At 51.0% G+C, this 25562-nt stretch overlaps 1 long non-coding RNA gene across 1 annotated transcript in view; it reads right to left on the reverse strand.

Moving 5' to 3' along the window:
- Nucleotides 1-6332: 6332 nt before the first annotated feature.
- The window catches only part of LOC130295466 (uncharacterized), a 34383-nt gene continuing 15153 nt past the window's right edge, over nucleotides 6333-25562 (reverse strand). Inside the window, exons 2-3 of the long non-coding RNA XR_008848843.1 lie at nucleotides 6961-7201; nucleotides 6333-6494 (exon numbers count right to left, since the gene is read on the reverse strand). This is a non-coding gene — a long non-coding RNA (uncharacterized LOC130295466). The remainder of the gene's footprint in view (nucleotides 6495-6960; nucleotides 7202-25562) is intronic.

The following is a 25562-nucleotide window of genomic DNA, read 5'->3' on the forward strand; positions in this document are numbered from 1 at the left end:
TCCGGCTGTATTATAGAGCAGTGCGGGGCCCCACACCCCATCCAGCTGTATTACAGAGCAGTGCGGGGCCCCACACCCCATCCAGCTGTATTACAGAGGAGTGCGGGGCCCCACACCCCATCCAGCTGTATTACAGAGGAGTGCGGGGCCCCACACCCCATCCAGCTGTATTACAGAGCAGTGCGGGGCCCCACACCCCATCAGCTGTATTACAGAGCAGTGCGGGGCCCCACACCCCATCAGCTGTATTACAGAGCAGTGCGGGGCCCCACACCCCATCCAGCTGTATTACAGAGGAGTGCGGGGCCCCACACCCCATCAGCTGTATTACAGAGCAGTGCGGGGCCCCACAGCCCATCCGGCTGTATTACAGAGCAGTGCGGGGCCCCACACCCCATCCAGCTGTATTACAGAGGAGTGCGGGGCCCCACACCCCATCCGGCTGTATTATAGAGCAGTGCGGGGCCCCACACCCCATCCAGCTGTATTACAGAGGAGTGCGGGGCCCCACACCCCATCCGGCTGTATTACAGAGCAGTGCGGGGCCCCACACCCCATCCAGCTGTATTACAGAGGAGTGCGGGGCCCCACACCCCATCCGGCTGTATTATAGAGCAGTGCGGGGCCCCACACCCCATCCAGCTGTATTACAGAGCAGTGCGGGGCCCCACACCCCATCCAGCTGTATTACAGAGGAGTGCGGGGCCCCACACCCCATCCAGCTGTATTACAGAGGAGTGCGGGGCCCCACACCCCATCCAGCTGTATTACAGAGCAGTGCGGGGCCCCACACCCCATCAGCTGTATTACAGAGCAGTGCGGGGCCCCACACCCCATCAGCTGTATTACAGAGCAGTGCGGGGCCCCACACCCCATCCAGCTGTATTACAGAGGAGTGCGGGGCCCCACACCCCATCAGCTGTATTACAGAACAGTGCGGGGCCCCACACCCCATCCAGCTGTATTACAGAGGAGTGCGGGGCCCCACACCCCATCCAGCTGTATTACAGAGCAGTGCGGGGCCCCACACCCCATCCAGCTGTATTACAGAACAGTGCGGGGCCCCACATCCCATCAGCTGTATTACAGAGCAGTGCGGGGCCCCACACCCCATCAGCTGTATTACAGAGCAGTGCGGGGCCCCACACCCCATCAGCTGTATTACAGAGCAGTGCGGGGCCCCACACCCCATCAGCTGTATTACAGAGGAGTGCGGGGCCCCACACCCCGTCAGCTGTATTACAGAACAGTGCTGGGCCCCACACCCCATCAGCTGTATTACAGAACAGTGCGGGGCCCCACACCCCATCCGGCTGTATTACAGAACAGTGCGGGGCCCCACACCCTACGCGGCTGTATTACAGAACAGTGCGGGGCCCCACACCCTACGCGGCTGTATTACAGAGCAGTGTTAGACGTTAGATTTTCATGCATTCTCCGCGGCCGGCGCTCATTTATTCTTTCCGGATAGTTAAGCGCCGTTCTCTCCTCCAGGAGCCGCACATCACGCAGATTAATGACGGTTATTTTGGCCACTTTGTGAATAATGTAATAAAGTTTCTCAGACTCGACCAATTGATCAGGAGTCGGGGTGTTAGGATCTGCGTTCCGCTCCAGGTCGCCGGCGCTGACACATTTTTCCAGCGTTTTACTGATTATTGGGCGCAGTGAGTGATACGTGACAGCGGCCGCCGCCTCCTAATACGTGTTCTGGGGACATATTCATCTGTTTGTGGATGAGTTGGGTTCCCTGCGGCGCCATCGTCCTGGTTGTGTGGCGGGTGGATAACGCTTCATCATGAGCCGCCATGATGGACGGGACAGGACTGTCTGATGGAACTAACCCAGTGTTTCCGAAACAGTGAGCCTCCAGCTGTTGGAAAACATGAAGGCATCGCATAATATATAATGGCTGCGGGGCCCAGTCTGTTAATGAAGGCGCAGAGCAGGGGCGCAACATGAGCGGCGCAGAGGACGAATCACAACTGGGCCCCAAAGGCCACAATATAAGAAATTACAGTTCTATAATTGGCCAGCAGGGGCCCTGGTACAAATTCTGATCTGGGGCCTAAGAGAAAATGCTGACCTCAGCTACTGTGTTTATTACACAATGTATCACTCCCATCATCCCCGACCCCAGGAGCTCACAATCTAATCTCCTATCATACAATGTATCACTCCCATCATCCCTGACCCCAGGAGCTCACAATCTAAACTCCTATCATACAATGTATCACTCCCATCATCCCTGACCCCAGGAGATCACAATCTAATCTCCTATCATATACAATGTATCACTCCCATCATCCCTGACCCCAGGAGATCACAATCTAATCTCCTATCACATACAATGTATCACTCCCATCATCCCTGACCTCAGGAGCTCACAATCTAATCTCCTATTACATACAATGTATCACTCCCATCATCCCTGACCCCAGGAGATCACAATCTAATCTCCTATCATATACAATGTATCACTCCCATCATCCCTGACCCCAGGAGCTCACAATCTAATCTCCTATCATACAATGTATCACTCCCATCATCCCTGACCCCAGGAGATCACAATCTAATCTCCTATCATATACAATGTATCACTCCCATCATCCCTGACCCCAGGAGATCACAATCTAATCTCCTATCACATACAATGTATCACTCCCATAATCCCTGACCCCAGGAGATCACAATCTAATCTCCTATCATACAATGTATCACTCCCATCATCCCTGACCTCAGGAGCTCACAATCTAATCTCCTATCATACAATGTATCACTCCCATCATCCCTGACCCCAGGAGCTCACAATCTAATCTCCCATCATACAATGTATCACTCCCATCATCCCTGACCCCAGGAGATCACAATCTAATCTCCTATCATACAATGTATCACTCCCATCATCCCTGACCCCAGGTCACCCAGTTCTTGATCTTACAGGTAAAACCTCCATCAGGTCCCTTATGTGATGTATATAGTCCTGGGCTCCTTATTTGGGCCTTATGTGGGCGGGGCTAAGGTGTTACATTGTTACAAAATTTGTATCAACTTCTTACTATTGATAGTGACACCAAAAACAAACAAACCTGCTGATAACAGATCATGTGACTCCTCGCATACAGGGGGTTAACCCTTCACACGGCGGCAGATCATTATTGTGATCTGGCGGTCGTATTTCTGCGTCGGTCCGGGTGTTCTCTTTCTTTCCACCATTCGCCTTTCGGTCGCTGTGATCTTTGTAGTTGCGGCTCCTCAGAGGACACTTTAATCCGTCCGTCACTTCTCATCTTCGTCAGGAGACGATCATTCCAAATAATTAAAAATCTTGTCTGTGAAACTCATTTACTGTCAGCCGCCATAACTGCGATTCCTCCCAGGATGGCGAGCAACGCTGATCCTTTTTACTGCTCATTGGAATCAGACTGATTGGATGACATCAGTCCCAGCCAGGTGCAGGGTCACAGCTCATAGTCAGCCAGGTGCAGGGTCACAGCTCATAGTCAGTCAGGTGCAGGGTCACAGCTCATAGTCAGGTGCAGGGTCACAGATCATAGTCAGCCAGGTGCAGGGTCACAGCTCCTAGTCAGTCAGGTGCAGGGTCACAGCTCCTAGTCAGCCAGGTGCAGGGTCAGAGCTCATAGTCAGCCAGGTGCAGGGTCAGAGCTCATAGTCAGCCAGGTGCAGGGTCAGAGCTCATAGTCAGCCAGGTGCAGGGTCAGAGCTCATAGTCAGCCAGGTGCAGGGTCACAGCTCATAGTCAGCCAGGTGCAGCGTCACAGCTCATAGTCAGTCAGGTGCAGGGTCACAGATCATAGTCAGCCAGGTGCAGGGTCACAGCTCCTAGTCAGCCAGGTGCAGCGTCACAGCTCATAGTCAGTCAGGTGCAGGGTCAGAGCTCATAGTCAGCCAGGTGCAGGGTCACAGCTCATAGTCAGCCAGGTGCAGGGTCACAGCTCATAGTCAGGTGCAGGGTCACAGATCATAGTCAGCCAGGTGCAGGGTCACAGCTCCTAGTCAGTCAGGTGCAGGGTCACAGCTCCTAGTCAGCCAGGTACAGGGTCAGAGCTCATAGTCAGCCAGGTGCAGGGTCAGAGCTCATAGTCAGCCAGGTGCAGGGTCAGAGCTCATAGTCAGCCAGGTGCAGGGTCAGAGCTCATAGTCAGCCAGGTGCAGGGTCAGAGCTCATAGTCAGCCAGGTGCAGGGTAAGAGCTCATAGTCAGCCAGGTGCAGGGTCAGAGCTCATAGTCAGCCAGGTGCAGGGTCAGAGCTCATAGTCAGCCAGGTGCAGGGTCACAGCTCATAGTCAGCCAGGTGCAGGGTCAGAGCTCATAGTCAGCCAGGTGCAGCGTCACAGCTCATAGTCAGCCAGGTGCAGCGTCACAGCTCATAGTCAGCCAGGTGCAGGGTCAGAGCTCATAGTCAGCCAGGTGCAGGGTCACAGCTCATAGTCAGGTGCAGGGTCACAGCTCATAGTCAGTCAGGTGCAGGGTCACAGCTCATAGTCAGCCAGGTGCAGGGTCACAGCTCATAGTCAGGTGCAGGGTAACAGTTCATAGTCAGTCAGGTGCAGGGTCACAGCTCATAGTCAGCCAGGTGCAGGGTCAGAGCTCATAGTCAGCCAGGTGCAGGGTAAGAGCTCATAGTCAGCCAGGTGCAGGGTCAGAGCTCATAGTCAGCCAGGTGCAGGGTCAGAGCTCATAGTCAGCCAGGTGCAGGGTCACAGCTCATAGTCAGCCAGGTGCAGGGTCAGAGCTCATAGTCAGCCAGGTGCAGCGTCACAGCTCATAGTCAGCCAGGTGCAGCGTCACAGCTCATAGTCAGCCAGGTGCAGGGTCAGAGCTCATAGTCAGCCAGGTGCAGGGTCACAGCTCATAGTCAGGTGCAGGGTCACAGCTCATAGTCAGTCAGGTGCAGGGTCACAGCTCATAGTCAGCCAGGTGCAGGGTCACAGCTCATAGTCAGCCAGGTGCAGGGTCACAGCTCATAGTCAGTCAGGTGCAGGGTAACAGTTCATAGTCAGTCAGGTGCAGGGTCACAGCTCATAGTCAGCCAGGTGCAGGGTCAGAGCTCATAGTCAGCCAGGTGCAGCGTCACAGCTCATAGTCAGTCAGGTGCAGGGTCACAGCTCCTAGTCAGCCAGGTGCAGGGTCACAGCTCATAGTCAGTCAGGTGCAGGGTCACAGCTCATAGTCAGCCAGGTGCAGGGTCACAGCTCATAGTCAGGTGCAGGGTCACAGCTCATAGTCAGGTGCAGGGTCACAGCTCATAGTCAGTAAGGTGCAGGGTCACAGCTCATAGTCAGCCAGGTGCAGGGTCACAGCTCATAGTCAGGTGCAGGGTCACAATTCATAGTCAGTCAGGTGCAGGGTCACAGCTCATAGTAAGCCAGGTGCATGGTCACAGCTCATAGTAAGCCAGGTGCAGGGTCACAGCTCATAGTCAGTCAGGTGCAGGGTCACAGCTCATAGTCCCTCAGGTGCAGGGTCACAGCTCATAGTCAGTCAGGTGCAGGGTCACAGCTCCTAGTCAGTCAGGTGCAGGGTCACAGCTCCTAGTCAGTCAGGTGCAGGGTCACAGCTCCTAGTCAGCCAGGTGCAGGGTCACAGCTCATAGTAAGCCAGGTGCATGGTCACAGCTCATAGTAAGCCAGGTGCATGGTCACAGCTCATAGTAAGCCAGGTGCAGGGTCACAGCTCATAGTCAGCCAGGTGCAGAGTCACAGCTCATAGTCGGTCAGGTGCAGGGTCACAGCTCATAGTCGGTCAGGTGCAGGGTCACAGCTCATAGTCGGTCAGGTGCAGGGTCACAGCTCATAGTCAGCCAGGTGCAGGGTCACAGCTCATAGTCAGGTGCAGGGTCACAATTCATAGTCAGTCAGGTGCAGGGTCACAGCTCATAGTAAGCCAGGTGCATGGTCACAGCTCATAGTAAGCCAGGTGCAGGGTCACAGCTCATAGTCAGTCAGGTGCAGGGTCACAGCTCATAGTCACTAAGGTGCAGGGTCACAGCTCATAGTCAGTCAGGTGCAGGGTCACAGCTCCTAGTCAGTCAGGTGCAGGGTCACAGCTCCTAGTCAGCCAGGTGCAGGGTCACAGCTCATAGTAAGCCAGGTGCATGGTCACAGCTCATAGTAAGCCAGGTGCATGGTCACAGCTCATAGTCAGCCAGGTGCAGGGTCACAGCTCATAGTCAGCCAGGTGCAGGGTCACAGCTCATAGTCGGTCAGGTGCAGGGTCACAGCTCATAGTCGGTCAGGTGCAGGGTCACAGCTCATAGTCGGTCAGGTGCAGGGTCACAGCTCATAGTCGGTCAGGTGCAGGGTTACAGCTCAGAGCCAATCAGGTGCAGGGTCACAGCTCATAGTCGGTCAGGTGCAGCGTCACAGCTCATAGTCGGTCAGGTAGAGGGTTACAGCTCAGAGTCGGCCAGGTGCCGGGTCACAGCTCAACGGAGGAAGTGTCCAATGCCCAAGGCAACCGGAAAGTTCTGTCTGGATGAAGAATTTTCCAGTCAGTTACCAACATTAGGAATATTCTAGCCAAAGGGCAACTACTTTTACACATGGGTGATATTAGAGATATAGATGTGACCTGCAGTCCTATGTAACACCACAGATAACACAGTGATAACTCTCTGAGTACAGATAATGTAGTAGATGTGACCTGCAGTCCTATGTAACACCACAGATAACACAGTGATAACTCTGAGTACAGATAATGTAGTAGATGTGACCTGCAGTCCTATGTAACACCACAGATAACACAGTGATAACTCTCTGAGTACAGATAATGTAGTAGATGTGACCTGCAGTCCTATGTAACACCACAGATAACACAGTGATAACTCTCTGAGTACAGATAATGTATAGATGTGACCTGCAGTCCTATGTAACACCTGTATGTCGTGGTGCTGTCTCCTCTACTACACTGTAGTGGACAGATGCTGGGTTCACATACTTATTGCTTATGTCACTGTTCACATTGATCGGATGTTCTCCGCTCTCGTGTGCGGCTCTGGGTCGGGTTCTCATCCTCTGCGGTTTGTTGAGTCTGAATTTGAGCAGTTTTGTATTTTATTTCACCATAAAGATGTCACCATCTGCATCTCATTTTTTTATTTGCTTGTAAATCTGAAGATTTCCTTACAATCATGGATGTAACATTCCTTGCAACATGTCGTGTAACGTTAAATAGAAATCTGCAAAGGAAAAAGAGTCACATAAATCTCCAAGACTGTTCTCCGTATCAGTTATTTATAAGGGGGTGCAAAACATACAACTGGCCTGCAGGGGTCACTGCTGAGGCTCTTGAATTTATGTAGTCACCATGACTGGTGGTAGGATTTTTGCTAACCAAGGCAAAAGCTAATTTTACTGCCCCGTTGACTCCTCCCATTGACACGCCCTACCTTATTACTGGGCGACACACTGTAACAAACCTCCTCCTCATGTAATTTTCTTCTTACTGGGGCGACACACTGTAATAAACCTCCTCCTCATGTAATTTTCTTACTACTGGGGTGACACACTGTAACAAACCTCCTCCTCATGTAATCTTCTTACTACTGGAGTGATGCACTGTAACAAACCTCCTCCTCATGTAATCTTCTTACTACTGGAGTGACGCACTGTAACAAACCTCCTCCTCATGTAATCACCTTACTACTGGGGTGACACACTGTAACAAACCCCCTCCTCATGTAATCTCCTTACTACTGGGGTGACACACTGTAACAAACCTCCTCCTCATGTAATCTCCTTACTTCTGGGGTGACACACTGTAACAAACCTCCTCCTCATGTAATCACCTTACTACTGGGGTGGCACACTGTAACAAACCTCCTCCTCATGTAATCTCCTTACTACTGGGGTGACACACTGTAACAAACCCCCTTCTCGTGCAATCACCTTTCTACTGGGGTGGCACACTGTAACAAACCTCCTCCTCATGTAATCTCCTTACTACTGGGGTGATACACTGTAACAAACCTCCTCCCCATGTAATCTCCTTACTACTGGGGTGACACACTGTAACAATTCTCCTCCTTATGTAATCTCCTTACTATTGGGGTGACACACTGTAACTAACCTCCTCCTTATGTAATCTCCTTACTACAGGGGTGACACACTGTAACAAACCTCCTCCTCATGTAATCTCCTTACTACTGGGGTGACTCACTGTAACAAACCTCCTCCTCATGTAATCTCCTTACTACTGGGGTGACACACTGTAACAAACCTCCCCCTCGTGTAATCTCCTTACTACTGGGGTAACACACTGTAACAAACCTCCTCCTCATGTAATCTCCTTACTACTGGGGTGACACACTGTAACAAACCTCCCCTCATGTAATCTCCTTACTACTAGGGTGACACACTGTAACTAACCTCCTCCTCCTTATGTAATCTCCTTACTACTGGGGTGACACACTGTAACAAACCTCCTCCTCATGTAATCTCCTTACTACAGGGGTGACACACTGTAACAAACCTCCTCCTCATGTAATCTCCTTACTACTGGGGTGGCACACTGTAACAAACCTCCTCCTCATGTAATCTCCTTACTACTGGGGTGACACACTGTAACAAACCTCCTCCTCATGTAATCTCCTTACTACTGGGGTGACACACTGTAACAAACCCCCTCCTCATGTAATCTCCTTACTACTGGGGTGACACACTGTAACAAACCCCCTCCTCATGTAATCACCTTTCTACTGGGGTGACACACTGTAACAAACCCCCTCCTCATGTAATCTCCTTACTACTGGAGTGACACACTGTAACAAACCTCCTCCTCATGTAATCTCCTTACTACTGGGGTGACACACTGTAACAAACCTCCTCCTCATGTAGTCTCCTTACTACTGGGGTGACACACTGTAACAAACCTCATCATGTAATCTCCTTACTACTGGGGTGACACACTGTAACTAACCTCCTCCTCATGTAATCTCCTTACTACAGGGGTGACACACTGTAACAAACCTCCCCTCATGTAATCTCCTTACTACTAGGGTGACACACTGTAACCAACCTCCTCCTCCTTATGTAATCTCCTTACTACTGGGGAGGCACACTGTAACAAACCTCCTCCTTATGTAATCTCCTTACTACTAGGGTGACACACTGTAACAAACCTCCCCCTCGTGTAATCTCCTTACTATTGGGGTGACACACTGTAACAAACCTCCTCCTTATGTAATCTCCTTACTATTGGGGTGACACACTGTAACAAACCTCCTCCTCATGTAGTCTCCTTACTACTGGGGTGACACACTGTAACTAACCTCCTCCTCATGTAATCTCCTTACTACAGGGGTGACACACTGTAACAAACCTCCTCCTCATGTAATCTCTTTACTACTGGGGTGATACACGGTAACAAACCTCCTCCTCATGTAATCTCCTTACTACTGGGGTGACACACTGTAACAAACCTCATCCTGATGTAATCTCCTTACTATTGGGGTGACACACTGTAACAAACCTCCTCCCCATGTTATCACCTTACTGCTGGGGTGAGAGTTTAGCAGATTTCAGGACCTGAAGAAATAACTCTCTTGTGGAGGGCAGAGCGGCACCCCCATCAAGAGGGCGCTCTAGGCAGCTGCCTATTTTGCCTATAGGTGGAGCCGGCCCTGGTAGTCACTGACTCTCTTCCATCAGTAGGGAAATGTTTTACCTGTTAATCCTATAAGGCAGTGTTTTCCAACCAGGGTGCCTTCAGCTGTAGCAAAACTACAAATTCCAGCATGCCCTAACAGCCAACGGCCGTCTGGGCATGCTGAGAATTGTAGTTTTGCAACACCCTGGTTATGAACCACTGGTTTAAGGGGTGTCATGTCTATTGTGAACTGAGTTACAAGTCATCACGTATGTTGCTCATAGGTTCTATCTATAAGAGATGACCAAAGGCTGTCAAGGCATGCTGGAACTTGTAGTTCTGCAACAGCTGGAGGCACCCTGGTTGGGAAACACTGCTTCAAGGCGTATCGTGTCTGTTGTTAATTGAGTTACACTTCATCACGCATGTTGTACAAATGTTCTAAGTATAAGAAACACCCAAAAAGACTGCAAGGCAAACTCTGCGGCCTCAATTATAATCAAGGGCAGTTGTATATTTGCGCTTCGCAAAATAAGTTAAAGCTGTTGCCTAGCAACAGGTGTCTCCAGAAACTGATGATGAAACAAAATATCTGCACACAGTAAGATGAGAAAATCGTATATGCCATGTTTATTTAGTTTATTTCTAAATTAATTTCTTAATTTATTTACTTTTATTGTTCATTTGCTTTTATTTACTTAGTTATTTATTTATAAATTTATTTATTTATCCATTTATTGTGGGGGAAGGGGAGCGGTGTTGAGGTTGATGAGAGACTTAAATAATTTTTTGTTAAAAAATTAATTGTTGATGTATTAAAAATGTGAATATCATTATTTTTTCATTCACTTGTTACTTATTTATTGTTATTGTTTAGTTGTTTGCTTATTTATAACTTTTTTTGTTGCGACTTTCCTTATTTATTTAATATGATTTATTTATAGTCTTTATTAATGTATGTAATGAATTAATGAATTATTGATTATGTATTTTATATTTATTATTATGCTTACATTTTGATTTTGTTACATTTTTTATTTGTATTTATTTATCATTTATTGTTTTATTTGTTCTGATTGTAATTTTTTATATTTTCTTGGTAACTTTATTTTTGATTATATATGCAATATTACTTTTAGTATACATTTTGAGGTAATCAATTTTTTCTGGTATTTATTTGTTGATCAGTTATTGTTTTCTATTTGTTTTTATTGTTTATGTGTCATTTTTATCATTTTCGTGATAACTTTATTTTTGATTATGTATATATTACTACTTTTATTATTTGTTTTAATTTATTTGCATTGTAGTAATTACTTACTGTATTTATTTACAAGTTATTGTTCTTTTTTTTGTTTATTTGTCATTTTACTTTTATTTTCATGGTAACAGTTTATTATTTATTATGTTTACATTAATACTTGTATTATTAGTTGTAAATCATGTGCAATTTATTCATTCCTCATTGTATTTACTTATTATTCAGTTGTTGTTTTTCTATTTATGTTGATTGTTTATTTATTATTATTTTATTGATACATTTTTACTTTTCTATTATGTATACATTATTTTTATTGTTTTGCTTTATTTGTAATTTATGAATTTTAAATTATTTACCAGTAGTTTTTTTTTTATGTATTCTTGTTGTTGTTGTTACTGTTGTTGCTTATTTTTTTTTATTATGTATGCATTATTTTTTTATTACTTTTTTTTTGTTTGTTATTTATTTATTATTTAATGTCTCTTCTGCAAAAAATAAATAAATAAGTAAAAAGAAATGAAATTGAAATGTGAACTAAAATGAAATTGGGGCCCTAATCCCAGAAGTCGCAGTCTACGCCGTGTCCATTACGGGACGGGATCATTCATCAACATCACAATGAAATAACCGCAGCTTTCTGTCTGTTCGGAGAGGCCGTCATTTATCAAAGTCAGATATCAGAATTTTTCTTTTCATCATTTGGCTTCTTTATATAAGGAAAAATGACAAAAGAAAGAAGATGCTACAAAGTATCAGATCAGATGATGAGATTTCCGGTGATGGGGGAGGGGGGTTGGGTCTGACATGACACATGGTCTGATGATAACACCGCATTATAAGGGGCTGTGAGCATTGTCTGAATGGTACGATAGTAAAGTAGCATCGGTGCGAATCACATGGGTAGAACAGAAAACTACAAACATTTTGGAAAAAAAATTAAAAAAAACATGAAAAACCTGCAGTAAAACTGTGCTAAAAATGCACTTCTACCTTTACAATTCAATTATTTTCAGGTACAAAATGTTGACCTGATTAAGTTTACAAAATAATCTCTATAGCGCCTCCTCTGCTTTCCTTCACATGGTCATAAAATGACATGAAAAAAATGCATCTTCCAGATTTCACCACCAGGGGTCACTCCGTGTATACAGATTTTGCATTTCCTATTGACCATTATAATACATCTGTATGCAATCTGCTCCTTAGCTCCCCCTGGTGGTGGCTTTGGATGCTGATTCAATAAAAAACTCTGAAAAAATCTCATAGAACAAAAGGTTGGCTGTGTGATTGGGTGTTCTTAGACTTGTAGTTCCTGTTTATGAAATGGGACCATCCTATACAGAAATCCTCAGCACCACAGGCCCATGAGCTGCTGTGATTTTTAGGAGTAAGAGGGACACAGAAAGAATGTAACAATGTAACTTAATATAATAATACGTCGTCTAGTGCAGCTGCTGGGCTCCTCCATAAGCTTCTTCCAACCATCATGGATTCCAGCGAGATATAGTGTTCCACCCTCCCCCGCCGCTTTCTATACCTTGCGCTTATTTACGTTCCATGAAAGTTTTCAGTGATTGGACGCCCGCTGTGATAACTACCTGAGTACAACATGTTACAGCCGCAGCTCATGGAGATTATGTATATTTTATGGAGACGCATGAGTTTATAGACTGGAGGATCTGGAGCAAGAGAAAGCTCTGTAAATCTTAAGGTATCACTTAGTGTAATAAACTATAACAAAATTCCATATGTCAGTCTAAAAAAAATACCGCGCCTTCATCTCCACTGACGGCTGCTGAAAATTTTATGAAAATTTCTGTTTACTGGTTGTCAACTGAGTAAAAAACAACAAATATCATGTAACAGAGATAGAGAGAGAGAGAGATAGATATTCAGATAAATAAAAAGATAATAATATTCATTGAGGGTCCTGATCACAAGAGCTTACAGTTTATGAGGAGTGATAGATATATAGATAGATATGAGATAGATAGATAGATAGATAGATATGAGATAGATAGATAGATATGAGATAGATAGATATGAGATAGATATATAGATAGATGGATATGAGATAGATAGATAGATATGAGATAGATATATAGATAGATGGATATGAGATAGATAAATATGAGATAGATAGATATGAGATAGATATGAGATAGATATGAGATAGATAGATATATAGATAGATATGAGATAGATAGATAGATATGAGATAGATATATAGATAGATGGATATGAGATAGATAAATATGAGATAGATAGATATGAGATAGATATGAGATAGATAGATAGATATGAGATATGGATAGATATGAGAGAGATAGATAGATATGAGATAGATAGATATTGTCACTATCCGGACTGGTAAGCAAGTAGTGGATCCTCTGGTCAGTGAGGCAATGATGTGGACCGTACCGGGGGACCGGTTCTAAGGAGTTACTGGTTTTCACCAGAGAGAGGCGGGATGGGCTTGCTGCGGCGGTAACTCCCAGGTCGTATCCCCCGATAGCGACTCGACCTCACTGACAGCTGAAATAGGCGTGGTACAGAAGGACTAGACAGAGGCGAGGTCAGACGTCGCAGAAGGTCAGGGCAGGCGGCAATGGTACATAGTCAGGGGCAACAGCAGTAGGTCTGGATACACAGGTTATGGCACATACTAAACGCTTTCACAAGGCACTAGGCAACAAGATCCGGCAGGGACAGGAAGGGGAAGTGAGTTAATATAGTATTCACAGTAATTAGGACTGATTAGGAACAGATTGGGCCAGGCACCAATTAATGGTGCACTGGCCCTTTAAATCTGAGAGACCCAGCGCGCGCGCGCCCTAGAGAGCGGGACCGCGCGCGTCGGGGCTGAGACAGAGGACGGGGCAGGTAATCAGAACGGGATGCGATCTGCAAGCGTACTAGTGCCGCCATGCGGATCGCATCCCCGTCGGCAGCATTGTAGCAGCGCTCCCGGTCAGAGTGAGAGACCGGGGCGCTGCAGGAGACCAGACGCCGCGAGCACTCTGGGATGGATATGGGACCCGGAGCCCTCGGCGTCACAGATATGTTACATAGTTACATAGTTAGTATGGTTGAAAAAAGACATACGTCCATCAAGTCCAACCAGGGGATTGAAGGGAAGGATGTAAGGGGATAAGGGAAAGGGATGTAGTTTTATAATTCTGCATAAGCATTAATGTTATATATGAGATATATAGATATGAGATAGATATGAGATAGATATGAGATAGATATGAGATAGATAGATAGATAGATAGATAGATAGATAGATAGATAGATAGATAGATGGATATGAGATATAGATAGATATGAGATAGGTGATAGATAGATAGATATGAGATAGATAGATATGAGATAGATAGATGGATATGAGATAGATAGATATGAGATAGATGGATATGAGATAGATAGAGAGATAGATAGATAGATATGAGATAGATAGATATGAGATAAATATGAGATAGATAGATATGAGATAGATAGATAGATAGATAGATAGATAGATAGATAGATATGAGATAGATAGATATGATGTACAGTCCCATCCCCCTTGGTGTCTGTCTGGTTACATTATATGACATTACTTTCATTAGATACCACCTGACTCCATTCCTCCCTCCCTGAGTCTTCTATTAATTCTATCCATCGCTTCTTATTCTATACATAGAGCCGTGTGCACATTGTGCAGTAATTACTGATCTTCCCTCATCTTCACTTAATAAAGGAACGTTAATGGATAAATGGTTAAATCCCTCTTGTTCCGCCTCCTGATGACTGATGGTGACATTTATTACCCAGTGAAGGAGGATCAGGAGCTTCCAGGTGACTTCTATTTATAACCAAAGACAATCCCTACAGAGAAATAATAGGGGCCGACACAGAGCAGAGGGGCCGACACAGAGCAGAGGAGCCAATACAGAGCAGAGGGGCCGACACAGAGCAGAGGAGCCAATACAGAGCAGAGGGGCCAACACAGAGCAGAGGAGCCAACACAGAACAGAGGGGCCGACACAGAGCAGAGGGGCCAACACAGAGCAGAGGGGCCGACACAGAGCAGAGGAGCCAACACAGAGCAGAGGGGCCAACACAGAGCAGAGGGGCCGACACAGAGCAGAGGGGCCAACACAGAGCAGAGGGGTCGCCACAGAGCAGAGGGGCCAACACAGAACAGAGGGGCCGACACAGAGCAGAGGGCCAACAAAGAGCAGAGGGGTCGCCACAGAGCAGAGGGGCCAACACAGAACAGAGGGGCCGACACAGAGCAGAGGGGCCAACACAGAGCAGAGGGGCCAACACAGAGCAGAGGGGCCAACACAGAGCAGAGGGGCCAACACAGAACAGAGGGGCCAACACAGATCAGAGGGGCCAACAATGAGCAGAGGGGCCAACAATGAGCAGAGGAGCCAACACAAAGCAGAGGGGCCAACACAGAGCAGAGGGGCCAACACAGAGCAGAGGGGCCAACAATGAGCAGAGGAGCCAACACAAAGCAGAGGGGCCAACACAAAGCAGAGGGGTCGCCACAGAGCAGAGGGGCCAACACAGAACAGAGGGGCCGACACAGAGCAGAGGGGCCAACACAGAGCAGAGGGGCCAACACAGAGCAGAGGGGCCAACACAGAACAGAGGGGCCAACACAGATCAGAGGGGCCAACAATGAGCAGAGGGGCCAACAATGAGCAGAGGAGCCAACACAGAGCAGAGAGGCCAACAATGAGCAGAGGAGCCAACACAAAGCAGAGGGGCCAACACAGAGCAGAGGGGTCTCCACAGAGCAGAGGGGCCAACACAGAACAGAGGGGCCAACACAGAGCAGAGGGGCCAACACAGAGCAGAGGGGCCAACACAGAGCAGAGGGGCCAACACAGAACAGAGGGGCCAACACAGATCAGAGGGGCCAACAATGAGCAAAGGGGCCAACAATGAGCAGAGGAGCCAACACAGAGCAGAGGGGCCAACACAGAGCAGAGGGGCCAACACAGAGCAGAGAGGCCAACAATGAGCAGAGGAGCCAACACAGAGCAGAGGGGCCAACAATGAGCAGAGGAGCCAACACAAAGCAGAGGGGCCAACACAGAGCAGAGGAGCCAACACAGAGCAGAGAGGCCAACAATGAGCAGAGGAGCCAACACAGAGCAAAAGGGCCAACACAGAGCAGAGGGGCCAACACAGAGCAGAGGGGCCAACACAGAGCAGAGGGGCCAACACAGAGCAGAGAGGCCAACAATGAGCAGAGGAGCCAACACAGAGCAGAGGAGCCAACACAGAGCAGAGGGGCTGACACAGAGCAGAGAGGCCAACACAGAGCAGAGAAGCCAACACAGAGTAGAGGGGCCAACACAGAGCAGAGGAGCCAACACAGAGCAGAGAAGCCAACACAGAGTAGAGGGGCCAACACAGAGCAGAGGAGCCAACACAGAGTAGAGGGGCCAACACAGAGCAGAGGGGCCAACACAGAGCAGAGAAGCCAACACAGAGTAGAGGGGCCAATACAGAGCAGAGGGGCCAACACAGAGCAGAGAAGCCAACACAGAGTAGAGGGGCCAACACAGAGCAGAGGGGCCAACACAGAGCAGAGAAGCCAACACAGAGTAGAGGGGCCAACACAGAGCAGAGGCGCCAACACAGAGCAGAGGGGCCAACACAGAGCAGAGGGGCCAACACAGAGTAGAGGGGCCAACACAGAGCAGAGAAGCCAACACAGAGCAGAGAAGCCAACACAGAGTAGAGGGGCCAACACAGAGCAGAGGGGCCAACACAGAGCAGAGGGGCCAACACAGAGTAGAGGGGCTAACACAGAGTAGAGAAGCCAACACAGAGCAGAGAAGCCAACACAGAGTAGAGGGGCCAACACAGAGCAGAGGGGCCAACACAGAGCAGAGAAGCCAACACAGAGTAGAGGGGCAAACACAGAGCAGAGGGGCCAACACAGAGCAGAGGGGCCAACACAGAGCAGAGGGGCCAACACAGAGCAGAGAAGCCAACACAGAGTAGAGGGGCCAACACAGAGCAGAAAAGCCAACACAGAGCAGAGAAGCCAACACAGAGTAGAGGGGCAAACACAGAGCAGAGGGGCCAACACAGAGCAGAGGGGCCAACACAGAGCAGAGGGGCCAACACAGAGCAGAGAAACCAACACAGAGTAGAGGGGCCAACACAGAGCAGAAAAGCCAACACAGAGCAGAGAAGCCAACACAGAGTAGAGGGGCCAACACAGAGCAGAGGGGCCAACACAGAGCAGAGAAGCCAACACAGAGTAGAGGGCCAACACAGAGCAGAGGAGCCAACACAGAGCAGAGAAGCCAACACAGAGTAGAGGGGCCAACACAGAGCAGAGGGGCCAACACAGAGTAGAGGGGCCAACACAGAGCAGAGGAGCCAACACAGACTAGAGGGGCCAACACAGAGCAGAGGGGCCAACACAGAGCAGAGAAGCTAACACAGAGTAAAGGGGCCAATACAAAGCAGAGGGGCCAACACAGAGCAGAGAGGCCAACACAGAGCAGAGGGGCCAACACAGAGCAGAGAAGCCAACACAGAGTAGAGGGGCCAACACAGAGCAGAGAAGCCAACACAGAGCAGAGAAGCCAACACAGAGCAGAGGGGCCAACACAGAGTAGAGAAGCCAACACAGAGTAGAGGGGCCAACACAGAGCAGAGAAGCCAACACAGAGCAGAGAAGCCAACACAGAGTAGAGGGGCCAACACAGAGCAGAGGGGCCAACACAGAGCAGAGGGGCCAACACAGAGCAGAGAAGCCAACACAGAGTAGAGGGGCCAACACAGAGCAGAGGAGCCAACACAGAGTAGAGGGGCCAACACAGAGTAGAGGGGCCAACACAGAGCAGAGGGGCCAACACAGAGCAGAGGGGCCAACACAGAGCAGAGAAGCCAACACAGAGTAGAGGGGCCAACACAGAGCAGAGGGGCCAACACAGAGCAGAGAAGCCAACACAGAGTAGAGGGGCCAATACAGAGCAGAGGGGCCAACACAGAGCAGAGAAGCCAACACAGAGTAGAGGGGCCAACACAGAGCAGAGGGGCCAACACAGAGCAGAGAAGCCAACACAGAGTAGAGGGGCCAACACAGAGCAGAGGGGCCAACACAGAGCAGAGGGGCCAACACAGAGTAGAGGGGCCAACACAGAGCAGAGAAGCCAACACAGAGCAGAGAAGCCAACACAGAGTAGAGGGGCCAACACAGAGCAGAGGGGCCAACACAGAGCAGAGGGGCCAACACAGAGTAGAGGGGCTAACACAGAGTAGAGAAGCCAACACAGAGCAGAGAAGCCAACACAGAGTAGAGGGGCCAACACAGAGCAGAGGGGCCAACACAGAGCAGAGAAGCCAACACAGAGTAGAGGGGCAAACACAGAGCAGAAGGGCCAACACAGAGCAGAGGGGCCAACACAGAGCAGAGGGGCCAACACAGAGCAGAGAAGCCAACACAGAGTAGAGGGGCCAACACAGAGCAGAAAAGCCAACACAGAGCAGAGAAGCCAACACAGAGAAGAGGGGCAAACACAGAGCAGAGGGGCCAACACAGAGCAGAGGGGCCAACACAGAGCAGAGGGGCCAACACAGAGCAGAGAAGCCAACACAGAGTAGAGGGGCCAACACAGAGCAGAAAAGCCAACACAGAGCAGAGAAGCCAACACAGAGTAGAGGGGCCAACACAGAGCAGAGGGGCCAACACAGAGCAGAGAAGCCAACACAGAGTAGAGGGCCAACACAGAGCAGAGGAGCCAACACAGAGCAGAGAAGCCAACACAGAGTAGAGGGGCCAACACAGAGCAGAGGAGCCAACACAGACTAGAGGGGCCAACACAGAGCAGAGGGGCCAACACAGAGCAGAGAAGCTAACACAGAGTAGAGGGGCCAATACAAAGCAGAGGGGCCAACACAGAGCAGAGAGGCCAACACAGAGCAGAGGGGCCAACACAGAGCAGAGAAGCCAACACAGAGCAGAGGGGCCAACACAGAGCAGAGGGGCCAACACAGAGCAGAGAAGCCAACACAGAGTAGAGGGGCCAACACAGAGCAGAGGCGCCAACACAGAGCAGAGGGGCCAACACAGAGCAGAGGGGCCAACACAGAGTAGAGGGGCCAACACAGAGCAGAGAAGCCAACACAGAGCAGAGAAGCCAACACAGAGTAGAGGGGCCAACACAGAGCAGAGGGGCCAACACAGAGCAGAGGGGCCAACACAGAGTAGAGGGGCTAACACAGAGTAGAGAAGCCAACACAGAGCAGAGAAGCCAACACAGAGTAGAGGGGCCAACACAGAGCAGAGGGGCCAACACAGAGCAGAGAAGCCAACACAGAGTAGAGGGGCCAACACAGAGCAGAGGGGCCAACACAGAGCAGAGAAGCCAACACAGAGTAGAGGGGCCAATACAGAGCAGAGGGGCCAACACAGAGCAGAGAAGCCAACACAGAGTAGAGGGGCCAACACAGAGCAGAGGGGCCAACACAGAGCAGAGAAGCCAACACAGAGTAGAGGGGCCAACACAGAGCAGAGGGGCCAACACAGAGCAGAGGGGCCAACACAGAGTAGAGGGGCCAACACAGAGCAGAGAAGCCAACACAGAGCAGAGAAGCCAACACAGAGTAGAGGGGCCAACACAGAGCAGAGGGGCCAACACAGAGCAGAGGGGCCAACACAGAGTAGAGGGGCTAACACAGAGTAGAGAAGCCAACACAGAGCAGAGAAGCCAACACAGAGTAGAGGGGCCAACACAGAGCAGAGGGGCCAACACAGAGCAGAGAAGCCAACACAGAGTAGAGGGGCAAACACAGAGCAGAAGGGCCAACACAGAGCAGAGGGGCCAACACAGAGCAGAGGGGCCAACACAGAGCAGAGAAGCCAACACAGAGTAGAGGGGCCAACACAGAGCAGAAAAGCCAACACAGAGCAGAGAAGCCAACACAGAGAAGAGGGGCAAACACAGAGCAGAGGGGCCAACACAGAGCAGAGGGGCCAACACAGAGCAGAGGGGCCAACACAGAGCAGAGAAGCCAACACAGAGTAGAGGGGCCAACACAGAGCAGAAAAGCCAACACAGAGCAGAGAAGCCAACACAGAGTAGAGGGGCCAACACAGAGCAGAGGGGCCAACACAGAGCAGAGAAGCCAACACAGAGTAGAGGGCCAACACAGAGCAGAGGAGCCAACACAGAGCAGAGAAGCCAACACAGAGTAGAGGGGCCAACACAGAGCAGAGGAGCCAACACAGACTAGAGGGGCCAACACAGAGCAGAGGGGCCAACACAGAGCAGAGAAGCTAACACAGAGTAGAGGGGCCAATACAAAGCAGAGGGGCCAACACAGAGCAGAGAGGCCAACACAGAGCAGAGGGGCCAACACAGAGCAGAGAAGCCAACACAGAGCAGAGGGGCCAACACAGAGCAGAGGGGCCAACACAGAGCAGAGAAGCCAACACAGAGTAGAGGGGCCAACACAGAGCAGAGGCGCCAACACAGAGCAGAGGGGCCAACACAGAGCAGAGGGGCCAACACAGAGTAGAGGGGCCAACACAGAGCAGAGGGGCAAACACAGAGCAGAGGGGCCAACACAGAGCAGAGGGGCCAACACAGAGCAGAGAAGCTAACACAGAGTAGAGGGGCCAATACAAAGCAGAGGGGCCAACACAGAGCAGAGAGGCCAACACAGAGCAGAGGGGCCAACACAGAGCAGAGAAGCCAACACAGAGTAGAGGGGCCAACACAGAGCAGAGGCGCCAACACAGAGCAGAGGGGCCAACACAGAGCAGAGGGGCCAACACAGAGCAGAGAAGCCAACACAGAGTAGAGGGGCAAACACAGAGCAGAGGGGCCAACACAGAGCAGAGGGGCCAACACAGAGCAGAGGGGCCAACACAGAGCAGAGAAGCCAACACAGAGTAGAGGGGCCAACACAGAGCAGAAAAGCCAACACAGAGCAGAGAAGCCAACACAGAGTAGAGGGGCAAACACAGAGCAGAGGGGCCAACACAGAGCAGAGGGGCCAACACAGAGCAGAGGGGCCAACACAGAGCAGAGAAGCCAACACAGAGTAGAGGGGCCAACACAGAGCAGAAAAGCCAACACAGAGCAGAGAAGCCAACACAGAGTAGAGGGGCCAACACAGAGCAGAGGGGCCAACACAGAGCAGAGAAGCCAACACAGAGTAGAGGGCCAACACAGAGCAGAGGAGCCAACACATAGCAGAGAAGCCAACACAGAGTAGAGGGGCCAACACAGAGCAGAGGGGCCAACACAGAGTAGAGGGGCCAACACAGAGCAGAGGAGCCAACACAGACTAGAGGGGCCAACACAGAGCAGAGGGGCCAACACAGAGCAGAGAAGCTAACACAGAGTAAAGGGGCCAATACAAAGCAGAGGGGCCAACACAGAGCAGAGAGGCCAACACAGAGCAGAGGGGCCAACACAGAGCAGAGAAGCCAACACAGAGTAGAGGGGCCAACACAGAGCAGAGAAGCCAACACAGAGCAGAGAAGCCAACACAGAGCAGAGGGGCCAACACAGAGTAGAGAAGCCAACACAGAGTAGAGGGGCCAACACAGAGCAGAGAAGCCAACACAGAGCAGAGAAGCCAACACAGAGTAGAGGGGCCAACACAGAGCAGAGGGGCCAACACAGAGCAGAGGGGCCAACACAGAGCAGAGAAGCCAACACAGAGTAGAGGGGCCAACACAGAGCAGAGGAGCCAACACAGAGTAGAGGGGCCAACACAGAGTAGAGGGGCCAACACAGAGCAGAGGGGCCAACACAGAGCAGAGGGGCCAACACAGAGCAGAGAGGCCAACACAGAGTAGAGGGGCCAACACAGAGCAGAGAAGCCAACACAGAGTAGAGGGGCCAACACAGAACAGAGGAGCCAACACAGAGTAGAGGGGCCAACACAGAGCAGAGGGGCCAACACAGAGCAGAGGGGCCAACACAGAGCAGAGAAGCCAACACAGAGTAGAGGGGCCAACACAGAGCAGAGGGGCCAACACAGAGCAGAGAAGCCAACACAGAGTAGAGGGGCCAACACAGAGCAGAGGGGCCAACACAGAGCAGAGAAGCCAACACAGAGTAGAGGGGCCAACACAGAGCAGAGGGGCCAACACAGAGCAGAGGGGCCAACACAGAGAAGAGGGGCAAACACAGAGCAGAGGGGCCAACACAGAGCAGAGGGGCCAACACAGAGCAGAGGGGCCAACACAGAGCAGAGAAGCCAACACAGAGTAGAGGGGCCAACACAGAGCAGAAAAGCCAACACAGAGCAGAGAAGCCAACACAGAGTAGAGGGGCCAACACAGAGCAGAGGGGCCAACACAGAGCAGAGAAGCCAACACAGAGTAGAGGGCCAACACAGAGCAGAGGAGCCAACACAGAGCAGAGAAGCCAACACAGAGTAGAGGGGCCAACACAGAGCAGAGGAGCCAACACAGACTAGAGGGGCCAACACAGAGCAGAGGGGCCAACACAGAGCAGAGAAGCTAACACAGAGTAGAGGGGCCAATACAAAGCAGAGGGGCCAACACAGAGCAGAGAGGCCAACACAGAGCAGAGGGGCCAACACAGAGCAGAGAAGCCAACACAGAGCAGAGGGGCCAACACAGAGCAGAGGGGCCAACACAGAGCAGAGAAGCCAACACAGAGTAGAGGGGCCAACACAGAGCAGAGGCGCCAACACAGAGCAGAGGGGCCAACACAGAGCAGAGGGGCCAACACAGAGTAGAGGGGCCAACACAGAGCAGAGAAGCCAACACAGAGCAGAGAAGCCAACACAGAGTAGAGGGGCCAACACAGAGCAGAGGGGCCAACACAGAGCAGAGGGGCCAACACAGAGTAGAGGGGCTAACACAGAGTAGAGAAGCCAACACAGAGCAGAGAAGCCAACACAGAGTAGAGGGGCCAACACAGAGCAGAGGGGCCAACACAGAGCAGAGAAGCCAACACAGAGTAGAGGGGCAAACACAGAGCAGAGGGGCCAACACAGAGCAGAGGGGCCAACACAGAGCAGAGGGGCCAACACAGAGCAGAGAAGCCAACACAGAGTAGAGGGGCCAACACAGAGCAGAAAAGCCAACACAGAGCAGAGAAGCCAACACAGAGTAGAGGGGCAAACACAGAGCAGAGGGGCCAACACAGAGCAGAGGGGCCAACACAGAGCAGAGGGGCCAACACAGAGCAGAGAAGCCAACACAGAGCAGAGGGGCCAACACAGAGCAGAAAAGCCAACACAGAGCAGAGAAGCCAACACAGAGTAGAGGGGCCAACACAGAGCAGAGGGGCCAACACAGAGCAGAGAAGCCAACACAGAGTAGAGGGCCAACACAGAGCAGAGGAGCCAACACAGAGCAGAGAAGCCAACACAGAGTAGAGGGGCCAACACAGAGCAGAGGGGCCAACACAGAGTAGAGGGGCCAACACAGAGCAGAGGAGCCAACACAGACTAGAGGGGCCAACACAGAGCAGAGGGGCCAACACAGAGCAGAGAAGCTAACACAGAGTAAAGGGGCCAATACAAAGCAGAGGGGCCAACACAGAGCAGAGAGGCCAACACAGAGCAGAGGGGCCAACACAGAGCAGAGAAGCCAACACAGAGTAGAGGGGCCAACACAGAGCAGAGAAGCCAACACAGAGCAGAGAAGCCAACACAGAGCAGAGGGGCCAACACAGAGTAGAGAAGCCAACACAGAGTAGAGGGGCCAACACAGAGCAGAGAAGCCAACACAGAGCAGAGAAGCCAACACAGAGTAGAGGGGCCAACACAGAGCAGAGGGGCCAACACAGAGCAGAGGGGCCAACACAGAGCAGAGAAGCCAACACAGAGTAGAGGGGCCAACACAGAGCAGAGGAGCCAACACAGAGTAGAGGGGCCAACACAGAGTAGAGGGGCCAACACAGAGCAGAGGGGCCAACACAGAGCAGAGGGGCCAACACAGAGCAGAGAGGCCAACAAAGAGTAGAGGGGCCAACACAGAGCAGAGAAGCCAACACAGAGCAGAGGGGCCAACACAGAGCAGAGGGGCCAACACAGAGCAGAGGGGCCAACACAGAACAGAGGGGCCAACACAGATCAGAGGGGCCAACAATGAGCAGAGGGGCCAACAATGAGCAGAGGAGCCAACACAAAGCAGAGGGGCCAACACAGAGCAGAGGGGCCAACACAGAGCAGAGGGGCCAACAATGAGCAGAGGAGCCAACACAAAGCAGAGGGGCCAACACAAAGCAGAGGGGTCGCCACAGAGCAGAGGGGCCAACACAGAACAGAGGGGCCGACACAGAGCAGAGGGGCCAACACAGAGCAGAGGGGCCAACACAGAGCAGAGGGGCCAACACAGAACAGAGGGGCCAACACAGATCAGAGGGGCCAACAATGAGCAGAGGGGCCAACAATGAGCAGAGGAGCCAACACAGAGCAGAGAGGCCAACAATGAGCAGAGGAGCCAACACAAAGCAGAGGGGCCAACACAGAGCAGAGGGGTCTCCACAGAGCAGAGGGGCCAACACAGAACAGAGGGGCCAACACAGAGCAGAGGGGCCAACACAGAGCAGAGGGGCCAACACAGAGCAGAGGGGCCAACACAGAACAGAGGGGCCAACACAGATCAGAGGGGCCAACAATGAGCAAAGGGGCCAACAATGAGCAGAGGAGCCAACACAGAGCAGAGGGGCCAACACAGAGCAGAGGGGCCAACACAGAGCAGAGAGGCCAACAATGAGCAGAGGAGCCAACACAGAGCAGAGGGGCCAACAATGAGCAGAGGAGCCAACACAAAGCAGAGGGGCCAACACAGAGCAGAGGAGCCAACACAGAGCAGAGAGGCCAACAATGAGCAGAGGAGCCAACACAGAGCAAAAGGGCCAACACAGAGCAGAGGGGCCAACACAGAGCAGAGGGGCCAACACAGAGCAGAGGGGCCAACACAGAGCAGAGAGGCCAACAATGAGCAGAGGAGCCAACACAGAGCAGAGGAGCCAACACAGAGCAGAGGGGCTGACACAGAGCAGAGAGGCCAACACAGAGCAGAGAAGCCAACACAGAGTAGAGGGGCCAACACAGAGCAGAGGAGCCAACACAGAGCAGAGAAGCCAACACAGAGTAGAGGGGCCAACACAGAGCAGAGGAGCCAACACAGAGTAGAGGGGCCAACACAGAGCAGAGGGGCCAACACAGAGCAGAGAAGCCAACACAGAGTAGAGGGGCCAATACAGAGCAGAGGGGCCAACACAGAGCAGAGAAGCCAACACAGAGTAGAGGGGCCAACACAGAGCAGAGGGGCCAACACAGAGCAGAGAAGCCAACACAGAGTAGAGGGGCCAACACAGAGCAGAGGCGCCAACACAGAGCAGAGGGGCCAACACAGAGCAGAGGGGCCAACACAGAGTAGAGGGGCCAACACAGAGCAGAGAAGCCAACACAGAGCAGAGAAGCCAACACAGAGTAGAGGGGCCAACACAGAGCAGAGGGGCCAACACAGAGCAGAGGGGCCAACACAGAGTAGAGGGGCTAACACAGAGTAGAGAAGCCAACACAGAGCAGAGAAGCCAACACAGAGTAGAGAGGCCAACACAGAGCAGAGGGGCCAACACAGAGCAGAGAAGCCAACACAGAGTAGAGGGGCAAACACAGAGCAGAGGGGCCAACACAGAGCAGAGGGGCCAACACAGAGCAGAGG

Source organism: Hyla sarda, chromosome 11 (assembly GCF_029499605.1).
Source record: "Hyla sarda isolate aHylSar1 chromosome 11, aHylSar1.hap1, whole genome shotgun sequence".
In the NCBI taxonomy this organism is placed as follows: Eukaryota; Metazoa; Chordata; class Amphibia; order Anura; family Hylidae; genus Hyla; species Hyla sarda.